The following is a 20,945-nucleotide window of genomic DNA, read 5'->3' as shown; positions in this document are numbered from 1 at the left end:
CTATTATTACTAATAAATAGAGAGGCATGGATTGCCTTCACTGACAATCAACATGGGTACTTCTTAATGATGCCTGCTTAGCCTACTGTTCTCCTGTCTCTCTACACTCACAAGTGTGTGGTGAAGCACAGCTCAAATGCATTTATAGATTCTCTTACTGATAAAATCTGGAGGTGTAAAGGAATGAGATAGTTTGGGTGGTTGAGTGGTGTCACAACAACAATCTTGCACTCAACATTAGGGAGACCAAGGAATTGAATGTGCACTTCATGAAAGGGAAGTGGGGAGAACCTGCACCAAACCTCATTGAGGGGGCAGTGGTGGAAAGAGTGAGCAGCTTCAAGTTCATGGGCATCAGCATCTCCGAGGATCTGTCCTGGGCCCAGTACATCATTGCAATCACAAAGAAGACTATATTTCGTTAGGAATTTGTGAAGATTTGATATGTCACCAAAGACTCGCAATTTTCTAAAGATAGATAGTGGAGAGCATTCTGACTGGCTGAATCACCGCCTTCTATGAAGGTTACAATGTGCAGGATCACAAGAGGCCGCAGAGTACGACAGAGCAGCTTCATCACAGGGTCAATCCTCCCCAACATTGAAGCCATCTTCAGGAGTCGGTGCCTCAAGAAGGTAGCATTTCAAGAAGGACGCACACCACCCAGACATGAACTTTTCTGGTTACTACCATCAGGGAGAAGGTACAGGAAACTGAAGACTCATATTTAGGGACAGCAATTTAGGGACAGCTTTTTCCCCTCTGCATTTAAAGTCCAGTAGTTGGCTGACGAGGGACATCAGGAGTCTGTGCTGGAATGCCGGCAATGTGGTAGTGTGATGAAAGACATCCGTGGATGTCAGGCTGTTCCAAGCTTGTGGGATCCAGGATTGGGTGTCCGTTTGAGCAGGAGGTGTGAAAGCCAGTGTGCCTGGAGTTCAGGGTCCCGTCATTGGCTAATGTGGAGGTCAATACCGAAAATCAAAGCCTGAAAGTCAAACAGAAGTCCGGAAATTGAAGCCTGATGGCCAAAGCTGAGAAACTGGAGGCCTGGAAGATTGACCTGGAGGAGGTGGACTGCCATTGTGTGTGGGCAGGAGGGAGGGTGGTAGGATGGAAAGGGGACTTGTTTTGCAGTTATTGTTTAGTTGCTTGTGGTGGTCTGTTTTGTTGTGTTCTGTGTTGTCAGTGAGCATCCTGGGCACGCTTTGTCATCACTGGAATGCATGGCAATGCTTGTGGGCTGCCCCCAGCACATCTTCAGGTATGTTTGTTGTTAATGCATGTAATGTTTCCATGCACATGTGATGAATAAATCTGAATCTGACATGTGTTTTGTTTATTTCCCCCTCTGGAGTGGCAGAGGCTGGTGAGAGATTTGATAGAGGTTTGTGCGATGATGAGAGCATGGAGTAGACAGTATCTTTTTCCCAGGGTTGAAATAACTAATACTAGAGGGAATGCATTTCCTCTGGTATTAGGCATGGTAAAAGGGGCCTGTTTAAAGGGGATGTACAGGCAAAGATTTTTAAACAGAGAGTGGTGGATGCCTGGAATGTGCTGCCTGGTTTAGTGGTGGAGGCAATTATGATAGGGTGTTAAAGGGCCTCTTAGATAGGCACATAGATGTGCAGGAAAATTGGATATGGACATTGTGTAGGTGGAATGAATTAGTTTAGTTGGGCATTTGATTACTAATGTAATTAGTTCGACACAACATTATGTGCTGAAGGACCTGTTTCTGTGTTGCACTGTTCTGTGTTCTATCAGGCGAGTTAAGCTTCTGGTCCTTCATCTTTAATGATAATGAAGAACCTAGACAATACACTCAGTCTGCTGTGTTCTCCAGAATTAATGATTTGACTAATTCTATAAGTATTTACTATTCTGCTGGTTCATTGAATTCTATTAGCTCCTTATGTCGCTTCAGATTTTTGAAATTCACAGCATGTAAGAATTGCAATGTGGTCTGCTAATTGCTTTTAGGAAAACTTTTAACTGAGTAATGTATTACAATAGCTTTGTCTGCTATTCTACTTAATCTGAACAGTAATTTCACAGGGTAACCAAATGGTTAATGTCTCTTCTGCAATGCTAACTCCTTTACATAAATGACTTATGGACTTACAGACTGAAGAAACAGTATCAAAACTCGATAATGACACAAGCTGCAAGTTGTGATAAATTGTGAAAACTTGCAACGCAAAGCTGGACTTGAAGAATGGACAGATAAGATCCGGTGGAATATGGAAAATAAATAAATATTTTGGAATAAGAATAGGGTATCAAAATGTATCTTATTTGGTAACATATTAAATGGAGCAGTAGGTTTTGATGTATAGATACTTAGGCCTTTTGAGTGAATAACACCATTATTATGCATTGAAAGGCACATAATATAAAGAGATAATGTAGATTTTTAGCAGCTCAGTTGGTTCGCAGTTTGGTTGGAGTTTATAATTTCAAGCACTCCATTCTGGGGAGGATATAAAAGGCAGACTAGTAGTACAGCATTGACCGCTGTTACCAGAATACTGTGCTGCAATTATGAAAAGAGGCATAAATGTGTTTAGAATTAGAGGTTAGATGTCCATCATCTTTTCATCAGGTTTCAGTCATGACCTCAGCAACAGCAAACCTAATAATGCCTTTGATTCTTCAATGTGTAATGGCGTTATACAGCATGGAAACTGGCTCTTCATTTCACTGAGTTCCTACTGACCGTGAAGCACCCATTTATACTGAACCTTCAATAATTCCATATTCCCATCAGCTCTCACCAGATTCTACCACTCACCTGTAATGTATGAATGGTGAATATATGATATGGAGATGTACATATTTTTCTCCGTTTTGATGTTTACTATTTCTATCAGTAGGCCACAATGCCCTGGAAGAGTGAGGGAGTGTCAACAAGTGGCATAAAATATGTTTTGGTGATGTAGCCTGGAATACAACTAAGAAATTTTGCTGACTATATTGGCCATCTCCCCTCTACACTCTCAGTGCTAATGTAGGGTCTCAATCCAAAGTAATAGAACATAGAGAACAATACAGCACAATACAGGTCCTTCGGCCCACAATGTTGTGCCAACCCTTAAATCCTGCCTCCCATATAACCCTTCAACTTAAATTCCTCCATTTACCTGTCTAGTAGTCTCTTAAACTTCACTAGTGTATCTGCCTCCACCATTGACTCAGGCAGTGTATTCCATGCACCAACCACTCTCTGAGTAAAAACCTTTCCTCTAATATCCTCCTTGAACTTCCCTCCCCTTACCTTAAAGCCATGTCCTCTTGTATTGAGCAGTGGTGCCCTGGGGAAAAGGCACTGGCTGTCCACTCTATCTTTTCCTCTTAATATCTTGTACACCTCTATCATGTCTCCTCTCATCCTCCTTCTCTCCAGAGAGTAAAGCCCTAGCTCCCTTAATCTCTGAACATAATGCATACTCTCTAAACCAGGCAGCATCCTGGTAAATCTCCTCTGTACCCTTTCCAATGCATCCACATCCTTCCTATAGTGAAGCGACCAGAACTGGACGTAGTACTCCAAGTGTGTCCTAACTAACGACAATGCTGTTCCTGACCTGCTGAATTCCTTCAACAGTTTATTTCCTTTTGCTTAAAATGTTCACAGGTGTGGTCACATTGCTGACTTAATCTATTGTATAGGTCACTTACCTTCTCTGATGCACTCTTTACTACTATTTTGACCTCTAAATGTGATTGTCAGGTTTGAGTAGCTGGGAGTGTGTGTGAACTCTGAAATGTTGTAGCACCACTAAACTTGTGGGTTAAGAGAATTTTGGGTATGAGTGACTATTGATGGACAACTGTAGCAGATGCCTAAGGTGGGGGGGGGGGGTGGTGGTGAATTGAGCACTGTCTAGGGTTAGTGCTTCAATTAGTGGGATATGGTATTGATGGATGAATTGATAAAGTGGGCAAGTTTAACTGTATTGCAATCAATTGCAATTTAACAATGATGTTCCCATGATGAAATTTTCAGGAGCTATTGAATTTAGACTATTTGTGTGTCTTCTAACTTGAATAGTGTAATGAAATGTGCATAAAATAGATTTGTAGGTCATTTAAGCTTGCCCAAGTATCTTCTATTTTTAAAAAATGGTTTGTTGATTTTGGATTGAGCATTATCAGCTCAATCATTTCCTCTTGCACTTCCTGTTTCACCTTTGAGGCAAGTTTCTCAGTTGTGAGTTGATTATTTTCAGGGTTGGTAAGATTAGACCATAGTATACAGGGTTCTATCTTTTGCCACTGACCTATACACTCCGGACACTTTATTAGGTACTTAGTTAGTTTATGTTCATGGTCTTCTGCTATTGTAGCCCATGCGCTCAAAGGTTTGATGTGTTGTACATTCACAAATGCTCTCCTGGACCCCACTTTGTAATGAGTGGTTATTTAGGTTACTGCTGCCTTCCTGTTAGCCTGAACCAGTTTGGACAATCTTCGCTGACTTCTCTCATTAACAAGATGTTTTCACCCACAGAATTGCTGCTCATTGGATGTTTTCTTTTTGTTTCCACATCATTCTCTGTAAGCTCCAGAGACTATTGTGTGTGAAAATATAATGAGATCAGCATTTTCTGAAATACAAATACCACACCATCTGGCACCAACAATTATTCCACTGTCATAGTCACTTTGATCACATTTCTTCCTGATTCCAAATTTTGGTCTCAACAACTGAACCTCTTGACCATGTCTGCATATTCTTTTAAATTAAGTTGCTGTCATATGATTGGCTGAATAGATATTAGTCTTAATGAGCAGGTGTACCTAATAAAGTGGTTACTCAGTGTAGTTCCATGTTTTGAATTTCTTCTTACTTTAGTTGTCTGTATTGCCTTATGGGAGATTCTCACTATTAAGATTAATATTCGGAGTTTTGTTGGAAATAAATCAACCACGGTTGTTGTTAAATGTATATTGATTAAAATGCAAATAATTGCTGAAATACATACAAATGTTTAGGTAGTTTTGATTTAATATTTAATTGTTGTTAAGTGGTGTCATATGCTTTATTATTTTAGTCTGTGCACTAATATTCCACTGTATTCCTTATAAAATTGTTCATTTACAGAAATAATTATTGACAAATTTAATAAAGTGATTGTTTACTAAAATAATTCAGTTGATTTAAATACTATTATTTCTTAAATTTAAAATCATAAATGCCAATTGCCACTTATTGAATATTGTAATTTAAGCACACATAGTATGTATAACCGGTCTTCCAAATTAACGGAGCTAGAATAATAAAATATTCAAGTCACGAGAAAGATTTATGGTTTCAACAGTTATTTGCATTGCAACCACTTAGAGTCTAAATTTTCACTGCTTCATAGACATTCTACCTTCAGGCTTTGATTTCATCACATCACAGTGATTTACTTTGGGATAAGAAAAAATGGTTAGGTCTTTCTTCGGAAACTTAAGGATATCTGCAGTTTTTTAATGATTTCTCCCTTTAAACCCCACTGGACTATTTGTTTATGCTATATCCAAGAAATGATGAGGCATTCCCTGCCAGAGTTCAATAAACTGATAGATTTCTTTTTTAATTATAATTTTCAGCTATATTTTTAATATTTAAATGAAAAATATGTGACAATAAAATAGTGATTTAATTGAATAATATTCAGGAGATCTATAAGAAGATAGATGCCCTCATCCCACTTTATTGTTCCATAGCTAATTTTATGTTAGATTTCCTCCTAAGGCACTTCCATATTGTTCCATGGCTGTTGACAGTCTTTCCAGTACTTGGCCTAAATGAACCTTCTTCAGGTGTTATTCTTGAAAGTGAATGTTAGCAGGCTTCATGATATACTGCACCTGACTGCAGTTTCGTTCAATATACATGCATGTTCTATTCCCACATGTTCTATACTGTATCCAAGATACTGAGATTAAGTGAAGATCTGACTGAACAAAGTAATCTTCTGTAATCATAGGATCTACAGTACTATGTCTGGGCTATTCAGTACTAACCCATTGTATCACACACAAAGTCCTTAATAAATACTTTGCTTCATGTTCACCAGGGAGAGGGACTTTGATGATTGTGAGATCAGCCTGAAGTTGGCTAATGGGCTGGAGCATGTTGAAGTTAGGAGCAGTGTTGGAGTAACATTTCCTCTAATTTTTTTACAGACCACCATTGTTCTGAGCAGGACATTTTTACATGGCCCGAAAACTGTGTGGGACTTTTAAAATTTTGTTTTGTAATATATATTATTACACATATATAGTACATAATACACATATAATATATGTGTGAGTGTTTGTTACAAGTATTTAAACAGAAAATTGAAAAATCACCTGCTTTTGATGTTATCTATTAATTGAAGGGTATAATAAAATATAGTACAACAAAGAAAATCTTTCATGCTTTGTAAACTTTTTCTCTTCTGCCTTTATTACAAATCCATTTTCTATAAATACTGTCCAGAACAATTTTGCATCCAGATGAAAGATGTGCCTTAATCCTCATTAGATATCCAAATGTTCCATTTCTGGTCTGTTTCTGGAATTTCGTTTGGTTGAGTTCAGAAAAGTGAACCCAGGTTCACAGTCAGCATTAGAAGCATGAAATGTTCCCATAATGTCAACAAGAATTGACAGTTCTTCAAATTCTTTGTTTCTAAGCATGTAGTTCAACATATTAGTGAACATCTTTATTGGACCAGTCCTAACTTTCTCAGAAACAACAAATTTGAAACCATAGTATTGCTGTGATTTTTTTTGAGACAGTATTTTTGTTGTAGTTCATAATAGTAGCTGAGTATTTTTATGTTGGTCATTCAACATTCTCTTCTGCAAATTAAAATAAGTTGCATTTGCAATAGCAACAGGGTCAAAAGCTTGCCATTCTCTTAACTCATCATCAGGAAGTATATTAATCAAGTGGTTACGCACGTACTGAGTAACTTGAATAATACCTAGACACGGTATCAATATCAGCACTTACAGTTCCAAGAATGTTTCACTTTGTCACTCCAATAAATGGCATTGCAAAGATACTGTGACAGAATTATGTTCGCATTATATGAGAAAATTGCAACTGTGCAACAACAAAGGCAATGTGCACAAGAGTATCTCAGTTACTGCACAGCCATGCACCCTGCTCATGTTTAGAAGGAACCTTGTGTTGGAATTTCTAAAATCTATTAGTATAGATAAGTCCCTGGGGTTAGCAAGGTATATGAGAGGTTACTGTGGGAAATGAGGGGAGAGATTACAGGGGTGTTGTCAATAATCTTCATCTCCTTCCTGGCCACAGGAACGGTACCAGAGGATTGGAGGGTTGACAAATATTGTTACTTTGTTCAAGGAAGGTAATGGGAATAACCCTGGGAATTGTAGACCAGTGAATCTTATGTAGGCGATGGGGCAAACTATAGGAGAGGATATGTAGGGACAGGAGGTATAAGTATTTGGAAAAGCATAGCCTTGTTAGGGGTAGTCTGAATGGATTTATTCAAAATTGGCCTGTCCAGCAGGCAGAGAGTGGTAGTTGTTGGAGTGTATTCTGCCTGGTGGTGTTCTACAGAGACCTGTTCTGGAATCCCTATTCTTTGTGATTTTTATAAATGACTTGAATGAGGAAGTGAAAGAGAAGTTCAAGGTCTCTTCATTCCCAGAAACTATTGAGGTCTGTTTTAAATAAACATAACAATTCATCATCTACAGTCAGCGGGACTGGAAAATTCAAAATGTTGACTGCCAGAAAAAAATTCTTCACATCTCAGTCCTAAATGGTCTACTCCTTATTCTCCAGCTCTGGCTGCTCGTCCTGGATGTCTTAATGAGGAAAACATCTTCACTGCATCTCTTCTTTCAAGCCCTTTAAGAATTTTGTAATGAGCTACATTACTAATACCCACTGTTAGTGTGTCTTTTAGTAGTCTGAACTTCCACTGCTAGATGAACTGGCTTCTCCTGTATGTAGAATACAGAGTTTTATACAGAGCTTTGGATTTCCAGCATCTGCAGATTTCCTTGTGTTTTATACAGTATGGCTTCAGCATTTGGGATAAAAATCAGTCAGAGCTCAACAAGGAAGAAGCTAACGTACGATGACTTAGGTTCTGCGATGTCACTGAGCCATGATACTATTAGAGGTAACGTTGCAGCTATATAGGACTATGGTCAGACCCCACTTGGAGTACCGTGCTCAATTCTGGTCACCTCGCTACAGAAACGATGTGGAAACCATAGAAAGGGTGCAGAGGAGATTTACAAGGATGTTGCCTGGATTGGGGAGCATGCCTTATGAGAATAGGTTGAGTGAACTCGCCCTTTTCTCCTTGGAGCGACGGAGGATGAGAGGTGACCTGATAGAGGTGTAAAAGTTCATGAGAGGCATTGATTATGTGGATAGTCAGAGGCTTTTCCCCAGGGCTGAAATAGCTGGCAGAAGAGGGCATTGTTTTAAGGTGCTTGGAAGTAGGTACAGAGGAGATGTCAGGGGTAAGTTTTTTTTTACGCAGAGAGTGGTGAGTGTGTGGAATGGGGTGGCGATGGTGGAGGTGGAAACGATAGAGTCTTTTAAGAGACTCCTGGATAGGTACATGGAGCTTAGAAAAATAGAGGGCTATGGGTAAGCCTAGGTAGTTCTAAGGTGCAGACATAGTTGGCACAGCTTTGTGGGCCGAAGGCCCTGTATTGTGCTGTAGGTTTTTCTAAGAACAAATGTTGTGCTGTTGTTTTTGTAAAAACCATTCAGCCATCTGATTGCTATTCATCTGAAAGTAGCGCTAACTTTTGTTGATTCATTGATATTATTTATCTACTTTTGACACTGCTGTGTGGTTCCTGGGGTTAAGGAAGTGCCCTTCGCAGTCAGTTCTGCCTCCCTGCACAGTTCTCATGATGCCACATGTGATGTATGTTTGTTTTCTGCCGTTTGTGATTGCCATCCCTCTACTCACTAGCTTCTAATGATTCTTCAATATCATTTTCTGATAAGTCAAAATACTTCCTGTTTGTTTTCTTCAGAAGATTTCATTCCCTCTTCAGTTTCCAAACTACACAGGGCACTCTTATATAGAATTCTTTGCTTTTATTACCACCATTGCTAAAACTAATCCATCTTGAAATTTTCTTCAAGATTGATTAGTATTTTGGACTTGGATAAGTTTAATTCCTGTTCTATTGAATGTGTACTGATGGAACAGTATCTTGTGAATTTCCAGCTTAGGTAATTTAACTTCCATTTGCTTCATCATTGTATTGAGAAAAATGAACATGTTATACTGGAACAGGGTGACTAGATCAGATTAATACTGGCATATGTACTGAAAAATAATTAATAGAAGTATGGTAATGTTAGGATGTTCCAATACAGTGGATTCCAGTTAATTGGACCATCAGTTAATCGGTGTAACTGCTTATTTGGGACAACTCTTGAACAAAATCAAATCAAGAAAATTCCTGGGATGCCCTTCACTTATTTAGAACATAGAATAGCCCTATGGCCCACAATGTTGTATTAACCCTTAAACCCTGCCTCCCATATAAAACCCCACCTTAAATTCCTCCATATACCTGTCTAGTCGTCTCTTAAATTTCACTCGTGTATCTGCCTCCACCACTGCCTCCATCCCATGCACCAACCACTCTCTGAGTAAAAAACCTTCCTCTAATACCCCCTTGAACTTCCCACCCCTTACCTTAAAGCAGTGGTTCCCAACCTTTTCTATGCCCCACATCCCAAGGAAAGTTTGATTAATGATCGCACCCCCTACAAAAGTAATATCACATTTGAAGATGAAGAAGTCTAATTTCTAATTTTTGAACCACATAACTGCGGGTGAACAAATTGAACTTAAAAAAATAAGCTTTTAACTCAGTGCATAAAATGCAAATATAAATTGAGCAATTAGATTCTAATTTATTCAGAAAAAATTGTAAACAGTAAATTGATGAGACTTCTCACCTCTGAGGTGTAACTCCCAGGTAACACGGATGAGAATCCTCAACGCTGACTTGCACAGCGGGAGACCGGATTGTGCTTGGGACAAACGTTACTACCACTTCTCAAGGCACACTGGCAGCTAGCTGTGTGATGACTCGTGACTTGTCACTCAAGCACACAAGCCACTCTTTGTCGCACCCCCTGAAATTCCACCTCGCACCCCCTGGGGGTGCGGGCACCCCAGGTTAGGAACCCCTGCCTTAAAGCCATGTCCTCTTGTACTGAGCAGTGGTGCCCTGGGGAAGAGGTGCTGGCTGTCCACTTTATATATTCCTCTTAATATCTTGCATAACTCTATCATGTCTCCTCTAATTCTCCTCCTCTCCAAAGAGTAAAGCCCTAACTCCCTTAATCTCTGATCATTGTGCATACTGTCTAAACCAGGCAGCATCCTGGTAAATCTCTGTACCCTTTCCAATGCTTTCACATCCTTCCTATAGTGAGGCGACCAGAACTGGACACGGTATTCCAAGTGTGGCCTAGCAGAATTGTATAGAGCTGGATCATTACCTCGCGGCTCTTAAACTCCATCCCTCGACTTATGAAAGCTAACACCCCATTAGCTTTCTTAACTACCTTACCTACCTGTGAGGCAACTTTCAGGGATCTGTGAACATGTACTCCCAGATCCCTCTGCTCCTCCACACTCCCAAGTATCCTGCCATTTACTTTTTACTCTGCCTTGGAGTTTGTCCTTCCAAGGTGTACCACCTCACACTTCTCTGGGTTGAACTCCATCTGCCACTTCTGCATCCTATCAATGCCTCTTTGCAATCTTCGACAATCCTCTACTCTATCCACAACACCACCATCCTTTGTGCCGTCTGCAAACTTGCCAACCTATCCTTCTACTCCCACATCCAGGTTGTTAATAAAAATCACAAAAAGTAGAGGCCCCAGAACCGATCCTTGTGGGACACCACTAGTCACAACCCTCCAATCTGAATGTATTCCCTCCACCACGACCCTCTGCTTTCTGTAGGCAAGTCAATTCTGAATCCACCAGGCCAAACTTCCCCGGATCCCATGCTTTCTGACTTTCTGAATAATCCTACCATGTGGAACTTTGTCAAATGCCTTACTAAAATTCATGTAGATCACATCCACTGCACTACCCTCATCTCTTTGCTTGGTCACCTCCTCAAAGAACTCTTATCAGGCTTGTTAGACATGATCTGCCCTTCACAAAGCCATGCTGACTGTCCCTGATTAGACCATGACTCTCTTAATGCCCATCGATTCTATCTCTAAGAATCTTTTCCAACAGCTTTCCCATCACAGACGTAAGGCTCACTGGTCTATAATTACCCGGACTATCCCTACTACCTTTTTTGGACAAGGGGACAACATTCACCTCCCTCCAATCCTCCGGTATCATTACAGTGGACAATGAGGATATAAAGTTCCTAGCCAATCTCTTTCCTCACCTCATGGAGCAGCCTGGGGAACATTCCGTCAGGCCCCGGGGACTTATCCACCCTAATGTATTTTAGCAACTCCACCACCTCCTCTCCCTTAATATCAACATGCTCCAGAACATCAACCTCATTCATATTGTCCTCACTGTTGTCAAATTCCGTCTCATTGGTGAATATCGATGAGAAGTATTCATTGAGGACCTCGCTCACTTCCACAGCCTCCAGACACACCTTCCCACCGTTATCTCTAATCAGTCCTACCTTCACTCCTGTCATCCTTTTGTTCTTCACATAATTGAAGAATTGAAGAAAGGGAGAAAGGGAAGAAGGAGCAGCTCCAGGCAGAGGTGATAGGCAGGTGAGGAGAAGAGGTAAGAGGTCAGAGTGGACAATAGTAGAAGAAGGAAGGGGGATGGGAAAAGAAGAAGAAGGAAAACATTACCGGAAGGAGAAATCGATGTTCATGCCATCAGGTTGGAGGCTACCTAAGTGAAATATGAGGTTTTGCTCCTCCACCCTGAGAGTGGTCTTATTGTGACAGAAGAAGAGACCATGGACTAACATGTCAGAATGGGAATGTGGATAAGAATGAAAATGGTTGGCCACTGGGAAATTCCACTTTTGGCAGATGGAGCGGAGGTGCTTGACAAAGTGATCTCCCAGTTTACATCGGTTCTCACTAATGTAAAGGAAGCTGCATTGGCAGCACCAGATACAATAGATGACCCCAACAGGTTCACTGGTGAAGTGCTGTCTCACCTGGAAGGACTGTTTGGGACTCTGAATGGAGTTGAGGGAGAAGGTGAATGACCAGGTGTAATATTTCTGTCAGTTGCAAGGATATGTGTCTGGAGGAAGATTAGTGGTGTTGGATCTGACTGTTTAATTCTTAGATTGGACTGTTTAATTGTTATTTTCTTTGTAATTTAACAATTAATTATCTGCTTGTATTTTATATAATTACTTATATACAAGTAACTTCTTACTATGATTCCTTGTGGCTCTTAGTATGCACATAACTGTTTAATATGACTTTAGTGATTACACGATATATAATTTTGGAAAGCTCTGAAAGCTTCTTTGTTCTGCATTAAGTGACTAACTGTTTTCTTATTGGTTAACTTGGTACTGCAGTATATGAATGAGTACTTTCTAATTGGTTGACTCTTATCTACAAATTTTAGTGGAATTTTCCTTATCTCAGTAGTATAAAACTTGCCGTTTAATGCTAGGTGTCGTCTTTAGTTTACCTCTTCTTCAAGTAGTAGACCCATGTCACTGTTCTGTTCCTATTATCATTGTTCTATCAGCTTGTAATTAAACCATCTTGAAGCAGCAAGTTTTGTTCCTTGTTCCTGACTTCTAAAAGAACCTTGGATTTAGTCACCAGAATTCAACAATGGAGTAGGACGAATGGAGAAGGGATTCCTGGAGAGAGCAATTCCTGCAAAAAGTGAGAGTGAAGTTGGGAGAGGAAGGTCGTTAAAGTTTGATAGTGAGATCTTTTTGAAGATGGTGGAAGTTGTGGAGAACTTTGTGCTCCATGCAGAGGTTCATGGGGTGGTAGGTGAGGAAAAGAGGAGCTCTATCCTTGTCAAGCAGCAGGAAGATGGGTGAGCATCGGTGTCTGAGAAATAGAGGAGATGTGGGTGAGGGCAGCATCAATGGTGGAGGAAGGGAAACCTCATTCTTTGAAGGAGGACACCTCTGATGTCCTGGAAAGGAAAGCCTTATCCTGGGAACAGATGTGGCAGAGTTGAAGGAACTGAAAATAGGGAATAGCATTTTTACAGGAGACAGAGTAGGAAGAGATATAGTCAAGATAGCCATGGGAATCTGTAGGTTTATAGAAGGTGTTGGTAAACAGTTGATCTCCAGAGATGGGGACAGAGAGATTGAGGAAGGGGTGAGAGGTATCAGAAAGGAATTAAGTGAATTTAAGGGTAGAATGGACGATAGAGGCAAAGAGATAACATTGACAAGCTCAGCTTGGGTGCATGAAGCAGAACCAATTCAGTTGTCAGTGTACAACAGAAAGATTTGGGGAGTCGGTTCCACATAGCCAACGAACTGGCAGGTATAGATGGGGCCCATGTGGGTGTCCATGACTACCTGTAGAGTTTTGGAGAAAATAGAAGGAGCCAAAGGAGAAATTGTTGAGGATGAGGACCAGGTCTGCGAGGTGGAATAGGGAAGTGGTGGAGTGGAACTGGTTGGGTCTTTTTTTCCAAGAAAGAAGTAGAGAGTTTGAAGATCTTCTTGATGGGTATTAAGGTGTATATTGACTGGACATCCATGGTGAAAATGGGGCAGTCGGGGTCAGCAAATTGAAAGTGGTTGAGGAGATCGAGAGCATGTGAAGTGTCGTGGATGTAGGTGGGAAGGGACTGAACCAAGGTTAAATGAAAGAGTAGAGTCTGCGGATACAGGTTTAGTGGGGTAGGAACAGGCAGAAACCATGGACCTACCCGGATATTTAGATTTGTGGTTTTTGGGTAAGAGGTAAAAGTGAACACTGTGGAGTAAGCAAACTATGAGTTTAGTGGCAGTGGATGGGAAGTCCCCAGAGTTGATGAGGTTGGTGACTATGGCCTGATGGTTCTGAGTGGAGTCCCATTCAAAGGGTAAGTAAGAGGAGGTGTCTGAGAGTTGCTGCCTGGCCTCAGCAAGGTAAAAGTCAGTCCACCACACTTTAACACCAACCATCTTCCTCTCCACCCTTTATCTTTCCTCTGATTGGTTTTCCACCTGGCACCTCTAGGCCCTACCCCCTCCCCATCTCTATTACTGGGCTTTGGCCCTCTCTTCCGCCCCCCCCCATTCTTGATGAAGGGTCTCGGCCTGAAACGTTGGCTACTCTTTTCTCATGGATGCTGCCTGACCTGCTGAGTTCTTCCAGCGTTGTGTACATATTCTTTGATCCACAGCATCTGCAGTTGTACTTTTGTGTTTTGATTCGTAACACCAACCATCTGTCTGCAGGTTTGATGGTATGGTTGGGATTGGAAAATCCTTTTCAAGGGGTAAGTAAAAAGGTAAGGATATTTCTTAACACTCAGGTTGGAGGAACAACACCTTATATTCTGTTTGGGTAGCCTCCAACCTGATGGCATGAACATTGGTTTCTCTAACTTCCGGTAATGCCCCTCCTCCCCTTTTCACCATATCTATTTATTTATTTATTCATTCATTCATTCCCCCAATCCTTTTTTCTCTCTCTGCCCCTCGCCGCGCAGTCTCTCTTTGCCTGTTCTCCATCTCCCTCTGGTGCTCCCCTCCCCCTTTCATTCTCCCTAGGCATCCCGTCCCATGATCCTTTCCCTTCTCCAGCTCTGTATCCCTTTTACCAATCACCTTTCCAGCTCTTAGCTTCACCCCTCCCCTTCCTGTCTTCTCCTATCATTTTGGATTTCCCCCACCTCCTCCTACTTTCAAATCTCTTACTATCTTTTCTTTCAGTTATTCCTGATGAAGGGTCTCGGCCCGAAATGTCGTCTGTGCTTCTTCCTATAGATGCTGCCTGGCCTGCTGCATTCCACCAGCATTTCGTGTGTGTTGCTAGGAAAATTCTCAAGCTCTTCAAGAAGTGTAACTGAATCTTATATCTCTTCAGTAGGCACACTCGGTTTAATGGGCATGATTATACTTAAATCTGTTCATTGGTTCAATTTTCTTGTCCTGGGCTAGCTTGTCTTTAACATCTATTCCTGCTCATCGAGATGTGGAAATCAGAGATGAGCTGTCAGTCAGTCTGGTACATCTGACTTCTCATGCCACTGCTAATGATAACCTGAGCTAAGGGACTGGATGTAGTCCCATTAAGCCCTTCAGCTTTACGCCAGCCATAGCTATTGTTTCCAATTTCTTCTTTTCAATGTATTTATATCAGTGTTGTCTGCATGGAAAACAACTATGGCTAAACCCTAATTACCTTGAATGTTATTTGTCTCTTACCTACTATCGATTGGGCTGGATCTTTCCATCCGGTTTTGAAGGAAAACATACACAGATGGAGAAACTCAGCAAGTCAGGCAGCATTTATAGACGGAAATAGACCTTCGGTATTTTGGGTCCAGACCCATCATCTCGAGTCCAGGTGAAAGGTCCCAACCTGAAACATTGACTGTCCATTTCTCTTCCAAAATGCTCTTGATTTACTAAGTTACTCCAGGTTTTTGTTTGTTGCTCCAGATTCTAGCATCTGCAGTTACTTGTGTCTTCACAGTTTTGAAATGTTGTATTCCCCATCTAGAGGCAGTCAGGACCCATTAAACTATGTAATTACAAAGCTGATGATATCTTTATGTTCAATTATTTTAAATGGTTTTTAACAATAAAAGAACAAATACCTCTGCCATTTGGAAAAGACCACTAACATGAAACAGTCTGGTTTTGAAAACCTCAGAGATCACATTTATAAACTGGTCTAATTAGTGACTGAACAACCTTTGTCACTGATGTTACAGAAAATTCATAAGACCAAAAAAAAATCTTTCAGTCATAATATAGGGAAAAAAGCAGAAGGTGCCGCCATAACTCATCAAACAAGCCTGGCATCCAACCCGATGTTTGATAGTTGTTGAAGTTGTGGTGACGTTCATGAAGTGCTGGTAAGAAATATGCCCTCGGTGTCATCCCATGACACCACTTCCATAGGTCAGCAATGCAGAGTAGCTGCAAGGAGGTGAACCTGTCACTGAGCTGCTGCTGTGGAAAGACACAGAAAGAATCAGTATTCGGTGACAAGACCAGCTGGTGCACAGTGCCACTGTTTGTATACAGCAATGGAGGTAGTGCGTATGACAGGGAATGAGCAATGGAACAAAGAAGTGTTGATCAGCAGACTAATAAAGGAGGCTGTCTGGCAGGTCAGTAGTATTAAGTGGGAACATAATGACAATGAATGGAGAATAGAGCACAGTAACATATGCAGTTAGTTTAGCCATTAAATTGTTGCAGCATTTACATGGTTCATATTTTGTAAAATAAAATATGCAAAATCCATTTATCAAATAAGAGATTATAGTTCTGGCACAAACATTCAATTTGAATTGATTATTTAATCTTGAGTTCAATTTTTAGAATTGTTATATCTATTCCAGTGGATTAGGATATTTCAGGAATCATATAATGTCAAGCTGTATGCATTCTGACTTGAAGATAGCAAAAAATGACTTAAATTAGGATTTGTAATAGTTACAATTGTGTAGGAATTTTGAACAATGACTGAATAAAATTGGGTTGGAATTTGTTTTGCAATATATTTCTGTCTTTAATAATCTTTCACCATTTGATATGTTACTCTTATTTAGTAAGGAGCATTTTTGGTCTATCGATAGGGAGGCTTCATCGCTGACGAGCATATCAGAAATATAAGTGCATCGCACGCACAATTTCCTTGAGCATGTTTTCATGACAGCCTAGATTAAGTCTGATTAGGCCAATTAAAAAGAATGGATTCTGATCTACATTCAATAGCACTCTGAAACAGATAAAAAGACCATAATATACAATTAAATTAGGTGAGTTGACTGAGTTGCAGTGCTATGTTTATATTTCCATGGTCACAATATCAAAATAGTCATAACTGTGCCATTGCTAAGCTAAAGGTATCACCAAGATGGTAATATCATGAATGGTTTGTTCCATTTAAAACTAATCCAAACGAAGAAGTGCACTAGACCACGTGCTGATTACTACTCACAAGCAGGGCTAATCCTGGAAACATTGAAGAATGGTGTAACATGATAATGAGCAGGCTTTGGTGGAGGAGATTCTTAGTTACACCTATAATAGACCAGGAAGCTCTCCAGAGAAGAGTTTCTTTGTAAGTATGAGACCAGGATTGTCATAGTGATATGCTGAATAGAAGGATGTCCCTTTAGAATAGAAATGAGGAGAAATTCTTTTCACCAGAAGTAGGTGAATCTGTGGAATTCATTGCCAGCATATAAGTGCAATTGCAAAGAAAGCATGGCAGTGCCTCTACTTCCTTAGGAGTTTGTGTGGATTTGGTATGACATTTAAAATTTGACAAACTTCTATAGATACACACTGCAGAATGTATTGACTGGTTTCATCACAGTGTATGGAAACATCAAATCCCTTGAACAGAAAATCCTACAAGAAGTCAGGGGATATGGCACAGTCCATCATGGGTAAAACCCTCACCACTGTTGAGAACATCTACATGAAATATTGATGCAGGAAAACAGGATCCATCATCAGGCACCCTCACCACTCAGGTCATGCTCTGTTCTCGCTGCTGCCATCAGGAAGAAGATACAGGAATCTCAGGACTCACACCATCAGGTTCAGTTATTACCGCTTAACCATCAGGCTCTTGAACCAGAGGGGATAATATCTCATAGTTTCACTTGCCCCATCACTGAGATGTTCCCACAATCTATGGGACTCACTTTCAGGGACTTTTCATCTCATGTTCTTGCTCTTTATTATTATTATTACTAATTTATGTAAGTATGTATTTGCATAGTTTGTAGTGTTTGGACATTGGTTGAACACCCAAGCTGGTTTGGTTTTTCATTGTTTCTATTATAGATTTTATTCTAATATGGATTTCTGAGTATGCCCTCTAGAAAATAAATCTCAGGGTTAGATATGGTGACATATATGTACTTTGATAATAAATTTACTTTGAACACAGACAGCTGTGGAGGCCAAGTCATTCGGTATATTTAAGATGGAGGTTGATATGTTCTCAATTAGTAAGAACACGTTTAAGGTTATGGGGAGAAAGCTGGAGTATGACATTGAGAGGAATAATAAATCATCCATGGTTAAATGGTGGAGTAGACTTGATGGGCTGAATAGGCTATTTTTGCTCCTATATCTTGTGATCTAATTATGTTATCTAGTAGTTAACTAGAGAGATTGTGTGGTTATGAGAGAGGGAGAGGGAGAAAGAGAGAGGAAAAGAGAAGGAGCATGCAGTCGATGTTTCAGCCTGATACGTTGACTGTACTCTTCTCCATAGATGTTGCCTGGCCTGCTGAGTTCCTGCAGCACTCTGTGTGCGTTGATTGGATTTCCAGCATCTGCAGGTTTTCTCTTGTTTGTAAGAGCATGCAGATTGCTCAGTGTGTCAATATCAGGAGTATAGTCCTGATGACTTGGCTTCAGTCAATGAAAGTTTATCATCAAAATTCATATCCTACCTTTTGGCGTCATCTATTCCTCAATTCACTGAAATTCCATTGCTTGACTACTAATCTGTATCAGTTATGGTTCATAGCTAATGTTCATGTGCTCTACAAAATGCAGGTGAACACTACTAATCCAATATTGCATTGATGGTTTTGTAATGTAAGTAATTTCAGGCTAGATTCAATGTAAATGAGCATCATGGGCTCTGATAAGCAATGCTTCATCTTGTCCTGCTTTGTTAAAAAATACAAACTATATCTTCCTGTATAATATTGTTTAACTGTATTTTGTATCAACCTTGCTTAGATTAGAATGAAATTTTTGCTTAACTTGAACATAAATGTTTTTATTATATCTACCAAGCAAAATAATGTGCATAATTTTCTTGAAAATTTGTGGTCATAGGAAAATTGAACATCAGTTTGAAATAGCATAAGAATTGAAATGTTGTTGTTCTGATCTCGTTAAATAGGCAGCTAGCATAGGGAGATATGTTGCAGAATTAAACTGTACCAGTGTATTTTTTACTGGCATGGTACAGCTACCATGGTAGTTACTATTCTGACAAACTATGTTGGAAAATATGTTTTGCTTAATATTGCACGTGCATTGCTAATAGTCTGCAAGCTAGCCATAAGAGATAAGCTTTTGAAGCAGATGTAATTTTAGTTTGAGCTGGCACTATGGTGGAATGAGAACTAGGAGGCAAGATTTTCTGTTTTAGCACTTTGATTTACCTTGCAAGATTGAAAATTTGGAATGGCTGAAACCTTTTCTCTGAGCAATAGAAGCACTTGCCTCAAACAGATGGGGACCTTAGTTTTTTTTTATTGGGAAATCAAGATATCAGCTCTTCTTTTAGATGTCCCCTTCCATCATCCCATAAAATAGAAAAGTAAGATGTGGAAGAGGTTAAATTTGAGGCAATATCCTTAGTTCTACAGATGTTGTCCTTTTGTACTTAAGAATTTTGCAAGGAATGTGAATCTTTGCTATAGCCAAGTGAGAGCTCTATGAATATGCAAAATTAGGATTTACTATCTGCATTCCAATGTGAGATGTGATATTATCCCAGGCCTCGTGAATTACATAAAACATAGATTGTGGCCTAGAATGATACCATGGATCAGATCTAGGCCCTGGTAGTGTATTTTAAATTTTAGGAAGTTCTCTATATGGGAAAGGAAATGCAAGTCATTTGTACTTTTTGCTCCCTGAGCTTTACTCCCCCTTTCCCATGATTATGATCATCTCTCTTTTTAATTATCAGGTTGGTACATTCTCTTAGGGACAAATATTTGGAAGCCGTCTGTTATAGGTTTTTACCTTGGGTCACCTTCGCTTGATGTCAGTTGTGAGCTATTTGTGGGATATTGAAGAAGATCTGAGAGCAAACTAGTCCAGGTTTTATACTGGAGAATTGGGCCAAATCTACTGCCTGCAGAGGCATCTCTGCATCTTGCGCAAATTGTCCTATTCAAAGAACATACACAGGAAATAAATAAACTGAAATTCCTGGGAAACAAGCTGTCTTAAGAGCTGATTTAAAAAAAAAAAATCGGTATTTTTTTAGTATTTGAAGTCTTTTATCCAGAGGTCTGGCTCTGAATTTTCAGCTAATGTCCAATAGAATATACACTGGTGAACGTAAGCCTTTCCCTCTTATCCTATGGTTGGGGTAGTTCCTAAAAGGCTTTCCGCTATTATAGATGAGACAGCCCTAACAATAGATATGGCGATGGAGAGAGTCTGTCTGACAGAGAAAGAAGTTTTGATTCCTTCTACTGCTTTGGACTTTCCCCATGGTGAGATAGGTTGAGGTGACTTTGTCTTCGTTTGGCAACAAGTCAAGCTTCAAAAAGTTAATTTACTGAAGGGAAATTGGAGTACCAGATAATCCACAATCTTGGAAATTGCTGTCTAATTATCCCAATATAGGATACAGCATGGTTTTACTGACATAGTATGAAAGGAATTCCAGGTTTAATTGTGTTTGCCATTCAGTCAAAACACTGCTGCAAGCAATGGCGGGTTTAACTTACTGCATCCTCATGCTTCATTGTAGCTCTGTTGCCTTGATAATCAATGGAGATGTATCATCAAGAGATCTTAACGTACCTTGATGATGTTTCTGATCTTTTTCAGAATGTAGATGATGTCAAGAATATTTGTTTTTGAAACCTGGCTTTGCTGAGTCAATAGCAGCTGTGCTTGGGTTGCTTACACATTCTTATTAAGAAGAAAATTTAATGACTATGACCAAATTATGATGAAGGTACAGTGATAAATGTCCAATCCAGGGTAGTGTGTGACCTGTTGTAGAAGCTGAAGTTGGCTTTTGTTAGTGGTAG

At 40.0% G+C, this 20,945-nt stretch overlaps 2 protein-coding genes across 11 annotated transcripts in view; one reads left to right on the top strand and one right to left on the bottom strand.

Annotated features, from left to right (window-relative positions):
* The window catches only part of ppargc1a (peroxisome proliferator-activated receptor gamma, coactivator 1 alpha), a 589,189-nt gene that overhangs the window by 230,265 nt on the left and 337,979 nt on the right, over window positions 1–20,945 (top strand). The gene's annotated exons all lie outside the window — the stretch shown is intronic.
* LOC132404648 (E3 ubiquitin-protein ligase BRE1A-like) overlaps window positions 1–20,945 on the bottom strand; it is a 142,353-nt gene that overhangs the window by 24,789 nt on the left and 96,619 nt on the right. For 3 of the 9 annotated variants that reach the window (XR_009515628.1, XR_009515629.1, XR_009515627.1), the window contains one exon: window positions 5,700–16,134. The exons of 5 other annotated variants lie outside the window; for them this stretch is intronic. The gene's annotated coding sequence lies outside the window, so the exon portion shown is untranslated. Of the gene's footprint in view, window positions 1–5,699; window positions 16,135–20,945 lie in introns of those variants that run through there. One more of the 9 variants, XR_009515631.1, reaches the window with a different exon arrangement.

This window comes from Hypanus sabinus, chromosome 14, assembly GCF_030144855.1.
Source record: "Hypanus sabinus isolate sHypSab1 chromosome 14, sHypSab1.hap1, whole genome shotgun sequence".
NCBI classification, from domain to species: domain Eukaryota; kingdom Metazoa; phylum Chordata; class Chondrichthyes; order Myliobatiformes; family Dasyatidae; genus Hypanus; species Hypanus sabinus.
Note: the sequence above shows the minus strand (reverse complement) of the source record. Positions and strands in the feature narration are given on the sequence as shown.